The 8,168-nt window shown below is 47.7% G+C and overlaps 1 protein-coding gene across 2 annotated transcripts in view; it reads left to right on the forward strand.

Moving 5' to 3' along the window:
* The first annotated feature begins 346 nt into the window (after positions 1-346).
* PAK1IP1 (PAK1 interacting protein 1) overlaps positions 347-8,168 on the forward strand; it is a 228,748-nt gene continuing 220,926 nt past the window's right edge. For both annotated transcript variants that reach the window (XM_055570574.1, XM_055570577.1), the window contains exon 1: positions 347-350. The gene's annotated coding sequence lies outside the window, so the exon portion shown is untranslated. The remainder of the gene's footprint in view (positions 351-8,168) is intronic.

Raw genomic sequence — 8,168 nt, forward strand, 5'->3', positions numbered from 1 at the left:
CGCGCACGCGGGGCTTCTCCTCCTTGGCTAGTGTTACCCAACAATAATAACAACCCCGACTCTGAATTACAGCCTTGCCCCCAGAATCCTGGATCAGGAAAACCCAAATCGTTTTCAAGACAAAGCAGCATCAATCAGCGACAAGACAGATTTAACGTATTAAATCTTTATTAAAGTGAAGTCATTCTTATTGAAATGATGTATTGGATGTGTAGAAAGATTGGATTTTTTTTTTTTTTTTTAACGGTGCTCAAGATGGAGATGGTGGCGGAGAACCAGCGCTGGGTCCTGCCTTTATTGTCTGGGGCTTGGGATTGGGTTACTGGGGCCCGGGGGTCCCGTACATGGGGAACCCTGCCTTGGACTACGGGGAAGAGGCTGACCCCCTTCCTCTTACCGGTCCCACTTCGATTTCCCGAAGCACAAGTGTCCCCGGCCCCCTCGGAAACTTCCCGGCTTGGTCCGCGCGTCAGGGAAACTGAGGTCTGGAGCGCAGCCTGGCTGCCCGCGAGTGAGCCATGTCGACGACTCCGGAGGCCTGGAGAGAAGGAATGCCCAGGGTGCCCACTAGTTTTAAAGAAGACCCTGTCCTCTCTTTGGAAGGTCCCAGCGCCCCCAGGTTCGAAGGGGACAGGGAGCGCGTTTGCTCTCAGAGGGCTCTCCTCCGGCAGTCTCCACCACCTTCCCCTCCTCCCGGCAGGATGCAGGCAGGAGCTGACCGCTTCCCCGGCTGGAACCGATTCGCAATTGAACTGGCCCTTTGGACCTCGGGTCCTGTCAACGGCGAGGAAACCGTGATGCCAGAGAGTTCACACCAAAGTCCTTCCCCACCCCCACCCCACCCCCACGACAGGCTCCCCAGAGTTGTCCTCATTACATCTTAAGTGACTCAAAATCTTATTTATCCCCCTCCCAGGAGTGGGGGGGGGGGGGGGAGGGGCGGCCCAGAGGGGGAGTGCGGGAGGTGGGGGGTCAAAATCTGTGAGCCGCTTCCCAGCTTGGCAGCCACAACTTCAACAAGATGGATTTGTGTCTCCACCTCCAGACACACGGACGTCCACCCCGACTGAAAATGAACTGTTGGAATCAATTTCCTTGGAACACCCAACTTTTTTTTTTTTTCTATCATATTTCAGCAATGGGCTGAACGCTGTAGCCCCTTGATTCAATTTAGTATTTGCATAACCAGGAGAAGAGAGGTGGCTTTGCAGACTGGATGAATAGATCTCTTGTTTGGTGTGTGTGTGTGTGTGTGTGTGTGTGTGTGTGTGTGTGTGTGTCTGTTATGGGGTTAGATTCTTAAATATATGTAGGGGAGGAGGCCTATAGGAGGGCGTTTCTAGGACTGTGTGACTACCCGTAGGTCAGACACAGGGAAGTCACTGCTGGGATGGAGGCAGACCATTCTTCCCTGGACCCAAGCACTCTTCTCTTGTCCACCCATAGAATCTTCTAGATGGGAATATTTACTCATGGATCTTTTCTTTCATTTGTTCCAGACAAGGCTGCTTTTAAAGATAAATTGCTTTGGTAAACTGAAATAATTCAGCTCCAAAGAAAGATGGCCATGCCGTTTTCTACTCTGCACACAGGAAAGGAAGATGCAGATTTTCAGGGCCGTCTTCAGAAATAGAACCAGTTTTAATAGGATCCCAACCAGTGCACTAATTAAATATTTCACAGCTCCCAAAGTTAATGTGCTAACATTGGGATTCTTTTTCCACCAAATCAGACAAATTGGCCTTCTGTAACACCATCCCCCACCCCAGCGACCCCTCCCATACACACACACACACACACACACACACACACTCCCAGCCACAAACTCCTACCGAATGGTTTTCTGAATGGCATTACAAAGAATTTTGTTAAAGAAAAGTCAGACTAATTGCTGCCAGAAGACCCGTCTCGTAGAGAAGTCTGGTTTTCATAAGCCAGATTCAGTAAGGGTTGTGGTTAAATCTAAACCTAGTAGAAGGTTCTTAAGGTTTTCTCGGCAAAGGGGAGAAATACAAAGGAACACAAAGTTCAGCCAAAATATTCAATGAGGAGGGAGGGGAAGGTAGGGAGGAAGAGGGATTCAGGAGGATGCTCTGAACTCCTGTTTCCTTCTTGAAGGAACTCTTCTTGCTACCTTTTCTTAGGACTTTCTCCATACTTACTAACACCCACTGAGAGTTTCTCTAAGTAGCTGTAGCTCTGCACGCAGACCAGTGACTTAACTCTCTTGACTTCCAAGGGCTGGGGAGGAATTTCCCAACCCCACCATTATCTGAGCCACCTCTCTGCTCCAGGCTTATCCCTCAGACCTCCTGGTGGAGTTAGTAGCAAAAAGCCCCTTCAGAAACAAGCAGGTGGATTCTTCTCCTTCTAAGCCATGTCGCTGAGGGACACAGGGCTTTTCTGGAGCCTCAAGGGGCATGACCAGTCCAAGCATCCCTGTCAGCTCTCCCCGGCTTTCCTGAACTAACCCAGCAAGATGCTTCTCAGCCTTGAAACAGAGCTCGACAGCAGTGGTGTCAGTGCTGTTGGGTGAGATCAGTATCTCTTTACGTGAAAATAAAATGAAAAATCCCCCCAAGAATGGTCTCCTTATTAAAGGATTGGTTTAATTTTAGATTTCTCTCATCAGAACTTTCCTCTATTCTGTTGTTCCTGGAACTTTTTTAGGCTGAGTCCCCGGGGAATGGTTAGAAGCTCCCTGCAATTCATCATTTCCCCATAATCAGTCTCCCTCATCCCACGTTGTTTCAGGAGCCACCAGCTTATGTCTCATAATGTAAGAGGAGAAACCCACCCAGTTCCCAACCTGCGAGCTTAATGGGAATCTTCAAGACTGTTTTAACTTTTAGAAATAGCCTCGAGGTTAGAACTCTTCACTACCATATTCCCTGATATTCCAGAAAACACATTCTTTTCTGGAGCCCATTCAACTGACCATGGAAGGAGTGATGAGAAATTGAGAGATTATGTAACAACTATGTTTATTGAGCCTGGTCTTCCCCACTGGAGGGTTCTTACAGTCCCTGCCATCATGGTTTTTAACTTCTCTCTCCTTTTCAAGATGACTACTTCCTTCTGAATTCCCCTCCGGCCCCCTCACCACCCCCAACCTCACCATAGAGATGAAAAGAGAATTGGAGGAAGACTTAATGTTACTCTGCATTTCTTTTGTTCTATAACTACAAAAAGATCATAATATATGCAATTGAATGAAAACTCACTCTCTTTTTCCTTCTGACGATCCTCATGGTTTAAATTTCGAAAGATTTCCACCATCCTTTAGTGTTTCATATTCATAGCAAAGTAATTTCTAGTTCTCAAGATTTAGCTAAGAAATTTCCCAGTTTCCAGGGTGAGTTGGGACAGCCTTCCCCTTTAAATCCGACCCCTTCCTATCTCACAGCCTGGACATTTTTAGAGGACTTCAAGCCTTACATTTGCAATCACCTTTTCAAACTGTGGGCATGGAGGTCCGACTTAGACACCTTGGCATTCACAGCAAATTTGGCTCATCCACTTGGTTAATGGAGAGGACATCAAAGATTTCATCTGACTTTGGAACTGGACCATGGCTACTGGGATTGGCATTGTGGGGTCTATGTGATCAAAGAAGACCTTATCACTTGCAAACCTTTCATAGTTTCCTTAGCTTGGACTTGTGAGGAGTGAGGGAAGTCACCAGAACACCCCATGGAATTTTAAACCATAAAGGCCTGCTGTATTCTAAGACTGTAGAGCAAATGGTCATGTCCAACCACATTGCCTTTCTTCTCCTCCATCATCAGGAAATAAATAGCTGCAGAAGAAAATTACCTAAGTCCTTGAAATCGGTCTCAACATGGGGTAATTCTGGATTTGAAGGGCACTGTTCATTACTCTGAGGTTCTCATTTTACAAACAAGCAGCAAAGCTGTGTTCCTGTAATAGAACTACAACCTCTTCTGTTTGTGTATATTTGCATAATAATTGCTACACAAAATCAAAGCTGGTGCTTTCTCTTTTGCATCTGGGTTCATTACTTTTTTCTATAGCGTCACAAATATTTTAAAGATCTCCTTGTAGGGTCTTATCCAGAGTTCATCTTTTCAATCTCTCGTTCTCTCTTTTCTTTTTTCTCCTGAAGCTGGGAATCCAGTCAAGTTATTAAATCAGGAGTGTGTAAGACTTGCATATTTACCCAGAGAGTACTATCATAAAGACAGAGATCTTCAAATTCAACTTGCATTTATCCCCTTCGTTGGCAACAAAAGAAAGAGAGGGGATACTACATGGGGCTCAACTCGAGGGATTTTTTTGTGAGAGTTTTTTGAGAAAGAGACTATCAAAAACATCCTTCAGACATGGTCCTTCCCTCTTCTCTGACCGTTTTTCTAAGCCTGTTTCTGCCCGTCTTTTTAACCCACTGGACTGCTGGAATACTCGACAGAGGCGCTTGATTTCTGTAATTCCAAAGAAAAATATAACAGATGAAGCATGTTTTCACTTTGAGGGTGACCTCTGACCTTTCCTTTCCAATACACCTGACACCAAGGACCAAGGGCTTTAGAAAAAGACATGTGTGTGTCTAGGATGCTGATGTTGCTTTTTTGTTGTTGTTCTCTTCTGTCCTCTTCTGCTCCCTTTCTCTCTCTCTCTCCCTTCTCAGAGGCTGAACTCAATGAAAAGTTGTTGCAATAATCTCAGCTCCCAGCTCCGCCAGGGCCGAGGGAGGCGGGCGGAACACCGAGGGTGTTTTGTTAAATGCTCCAGTCGTTCGCAGGGGCTGGGACTTGATAAAAGGAGACAGTTTTCTGAAAAGATTTGATTGAAATGGCGTGTGCCAGGGCTGATGGGAGCCAGCGAGGGACAAAGCGCCGCGAATCCATGGACACTCGAGCAATTATGCCTCCACGCTGAAGGTGGATTAGCGCGCTGGAAAGAAGCATATGTTTGGCCCGGGGCGACACTTCCCCCCGGCTGAGCTTAGAGAATGGGAGCGCGGAGAGCTGCTGGACCCGGAATATCAACTATCTGCGAAGCCCCCCTCCCCAGCCCAGCCCAGCCAGCCTCCCCGCCCCCGCCCCAAAAGTCAGAGCGCATTTTTACAAAGGGAGGAGGAGGGAGGAGGGTGAGTGTTGAGAGGAGGGAGGCGGAGGAGGGAGGCAGGGGGCAGGGAAGAGGGGAAACGAAGGAGCAAATGGGCCTGGGATTGGCGAGGATCAGCACCCAAGGCTTTCATCTGAAGTCATCCTAATGGGCGATCCATGTTGGGTGCGGAGACCCGGGGCGTTGTCGGGGAGCGGGGGCCGAGGGTCACATAAGTGGTCCTCCATAGAACCTCCCATTCCTAAAATAGTCTCTGGTCTGGGATGCTGGCTCAAACGGGTATTGGAAGGTCAACTGAATTGTCGCAACCAAACAAGGTCTTAATGAGTTTGTAAAGATTCAGATGGCTAATGGTCATTGTCCTGCTGTGGGCGGGCGGCGCGGGTCCAGGCGAGGTCTCGGTCTTCTCGGTGAAAGGGAAGCCTGGGGGAGAGGTCGGACAGTCACAGCTCTGCCGAGATGGGTTGAAGGTGGAAAGCTCGGGGAGGCCTGGTGGGAGAGGGAAGATGTGGGTCCCCAAGTCGAAGGCCCACGCCGCTCTGATCAGTTTAGAGACCCGGGCCGGGGAGTCTGAAATTTTGCGCCGCCTTGGGAGTAGTGAAGCAAGAAAGTTGCCCAGATCTCGCCTCCAATCATTAATTAAAGCGCCATTCCCGTGAAAAAGGCCCTGAGAACTCTGACCTGGAGCCTCCCAGCTCTCGCTCACTGCACCGGCGAGCGCAAAAGGGAAGCTGGCAAGTCCCAAACCTCTATCTCGGGGTTTTATTGCAGTTTAATTGGGTCTAACCCGGAGGAGGGCTCGCGGGCCGCCGCCCAGGCCGCCCACACCCCTCCGGGGCCTCCTGTGCCCCTCCACCCCCGACTCCGACCACCCCAGGTGGGCTCGAGCCTCCTGGCCCCCAACCCAACCTTCGCCGCCTCGCCTCCCGCCTCCTATTCCAGACCCCAAAATCAAACAGCAAGTTGCTTTTCATCCGGGGGGGTAGGAGGGGGGCGCGCGGAGGGATTTTTTTTTTTTTTTTTTTTTTCCTGGAAATTGAGCTAAGAAGGCTCCCAGGCCGGCGCCGATGGGGTACGGACCGTGCTAGTCTCCTCCCCGGCGGGAGCCTGGAGCCTGGAGCTGAGATCTGGCGCTGGAGGCCGACTCCATGCTGGGGACAAAGGCTCAGCCCAGACCTGGGGGCTCCAAAAGAAGATGGGGTGGGGAGGTGGATCCTGACACAGGATTTGGTAGCTGACAAGGCAAAACGGAAATTCGATCCTGGCATTAACTCTGTGCCTCAGGAAAAATTCTTTCAAGCTATGATAGTTAAATTAAGGTTGACCAAACACCTCAGATATGAATGTAAATAAATTTGTATACATATGTGTGTACATTTCCCCAAGATACGCTGGACTTTAAAAGGGTGATGAGCCAGAACAGCTCGTGAGAGAGAGAGATTGGAGACATGTGGGTCCAGAGGAAACCCAGGGCCGGGGTCTTTCCACTTGCAAAAGTCAAGAGTCCTAATGGACACCCAACAGAGGGAGTTGTGATGGGCAGAGGCTGGACCATGAGACTCCACCTTCAGTTTGAGGGCTTGTGTTTCGGATTGTTACTGAAATTTAGCAGATAGAATCTTTGTTTCCATAGAAAAATCACACACCAAAAAAAGCATAGCCTGGAATTGGGCCACTCTGAGAAAAATCCCTGACCTGCTGCTGAAAATATTCCCATTTCTAAATGGATGTTGGTGTGGAAGACCAAACTAAGTCTACCAAGCTCCCCCAAAGACATTAAATTTATTGTCTAGTTACAAAGAGATAGAAACGGAGAGAAAAAGAAGAAAGGGGTACTGGGAGAGAGGAAGTTGGGAAGGAAGGAAAGATGGAGAGAGGGAGAGAAAGAAAGAGAGAAATATATGTATCTGTACATAGAAAGGCCCTCTACCCTGAGTTTCCTTCTTCTCTAACATAGATTTTTCCAGCAATATGCTCAGTGTTGCCCTTTTGCTAAAAAATAACTCTCTGTGAAAGCAAAGATGGTTCGACATCATCCTTTCAGGCATCAAAGAGGGGGGAAAAGTAGTTTTACATGTGAATAACATTTAAAGCTTAGTTATAGGGGTCCCAGGTATAGCCTCAGATCTTTTATTCCCTCCTTTCTTTTTCTCAGTCATGATCCTAAGGAACAGAATGTTTTTTAAATTCAAGACCTTCCCATATACATGAACTACACAATTTTCCATTCGAATGTCCTTTTCTCTCCTCACTCTGATGATCACTATGGGATATACTCTGATACTATAGTTCCATGGGAAACACCAATTACTTCTTTGGGGATGGACTTAACGTTCCTGATTTGATTGCGAATGTTTCTCATCTATGTCCATAGGGGCAAGGATGAGTTTGGGCTCTGCTTTTGCAGACAGGAATCATAGTTCTCTTGAATCACACAAATTGCTCTCTGTTTGTAAATAATCCACTTCAGACTACTTCATTCCTGCCTTCAGAAAAACAGTGGAGTCAACTCTGATCATTAATGGAGCCTTTAGCTCTTAACTCATGGTTAACTTGGCAAATAATGTTTCTAAAGAGAAGCTTCCAAGAGAAACCCATTTCAGGGTAGACTTTCTCAGTTTCCCTCCCACGGTGTGTCACAAAGAGGGCAGTATCATCATAATAAAAACAATGGAAAGCTGAGATGGCATACCTGCATAGCAACCACGTTTAATATAAAAAAGAACTGTTCATTAAAATGGACAGGGAAAGATAGCCCTAAGCATCGTAAGCAGTGATGCCGGGGTGTGAGAACCACTGGTACCTGCTGTGCTCTGTGGGCTCATCCCTCTGACACGGGTGGTTGGGTGATGCTAGGAGATCACAGGTTTGTCCGTGGCGTGCGTGGGTTATTTCTTCTCTCCTTGCATTTTTAGATTTCTTTTTACCACACAGCACTAAACAATAGGGAAACAGGGATGCTTTTCTTCAAATGCCCAACTTGGATAATCAGACAAATGAAAGGACAAATATCTGTGCTCTTGCCTCAGGATGCTCCCATCTCTGCACCTGTAACTCAGAGAATGAAAACGCTGGTTATT

This window comes from Bubalus kerabau, chromosome 3, assembly GCF_029407905.1.
Source record: "Bubalus kerabau isolate K-KA32 ecotype Philippines breed swamp buffalo chromosome 3, PCC_UOA_SB_1v2, whole genome shotgun sequence".
Taxonomy (NCBI): Eukaryota; Metazoa; Chordata; class Mammalia; order Artiodactyla; family Bovidae; genus Bubalus; species Bubalus kerabau.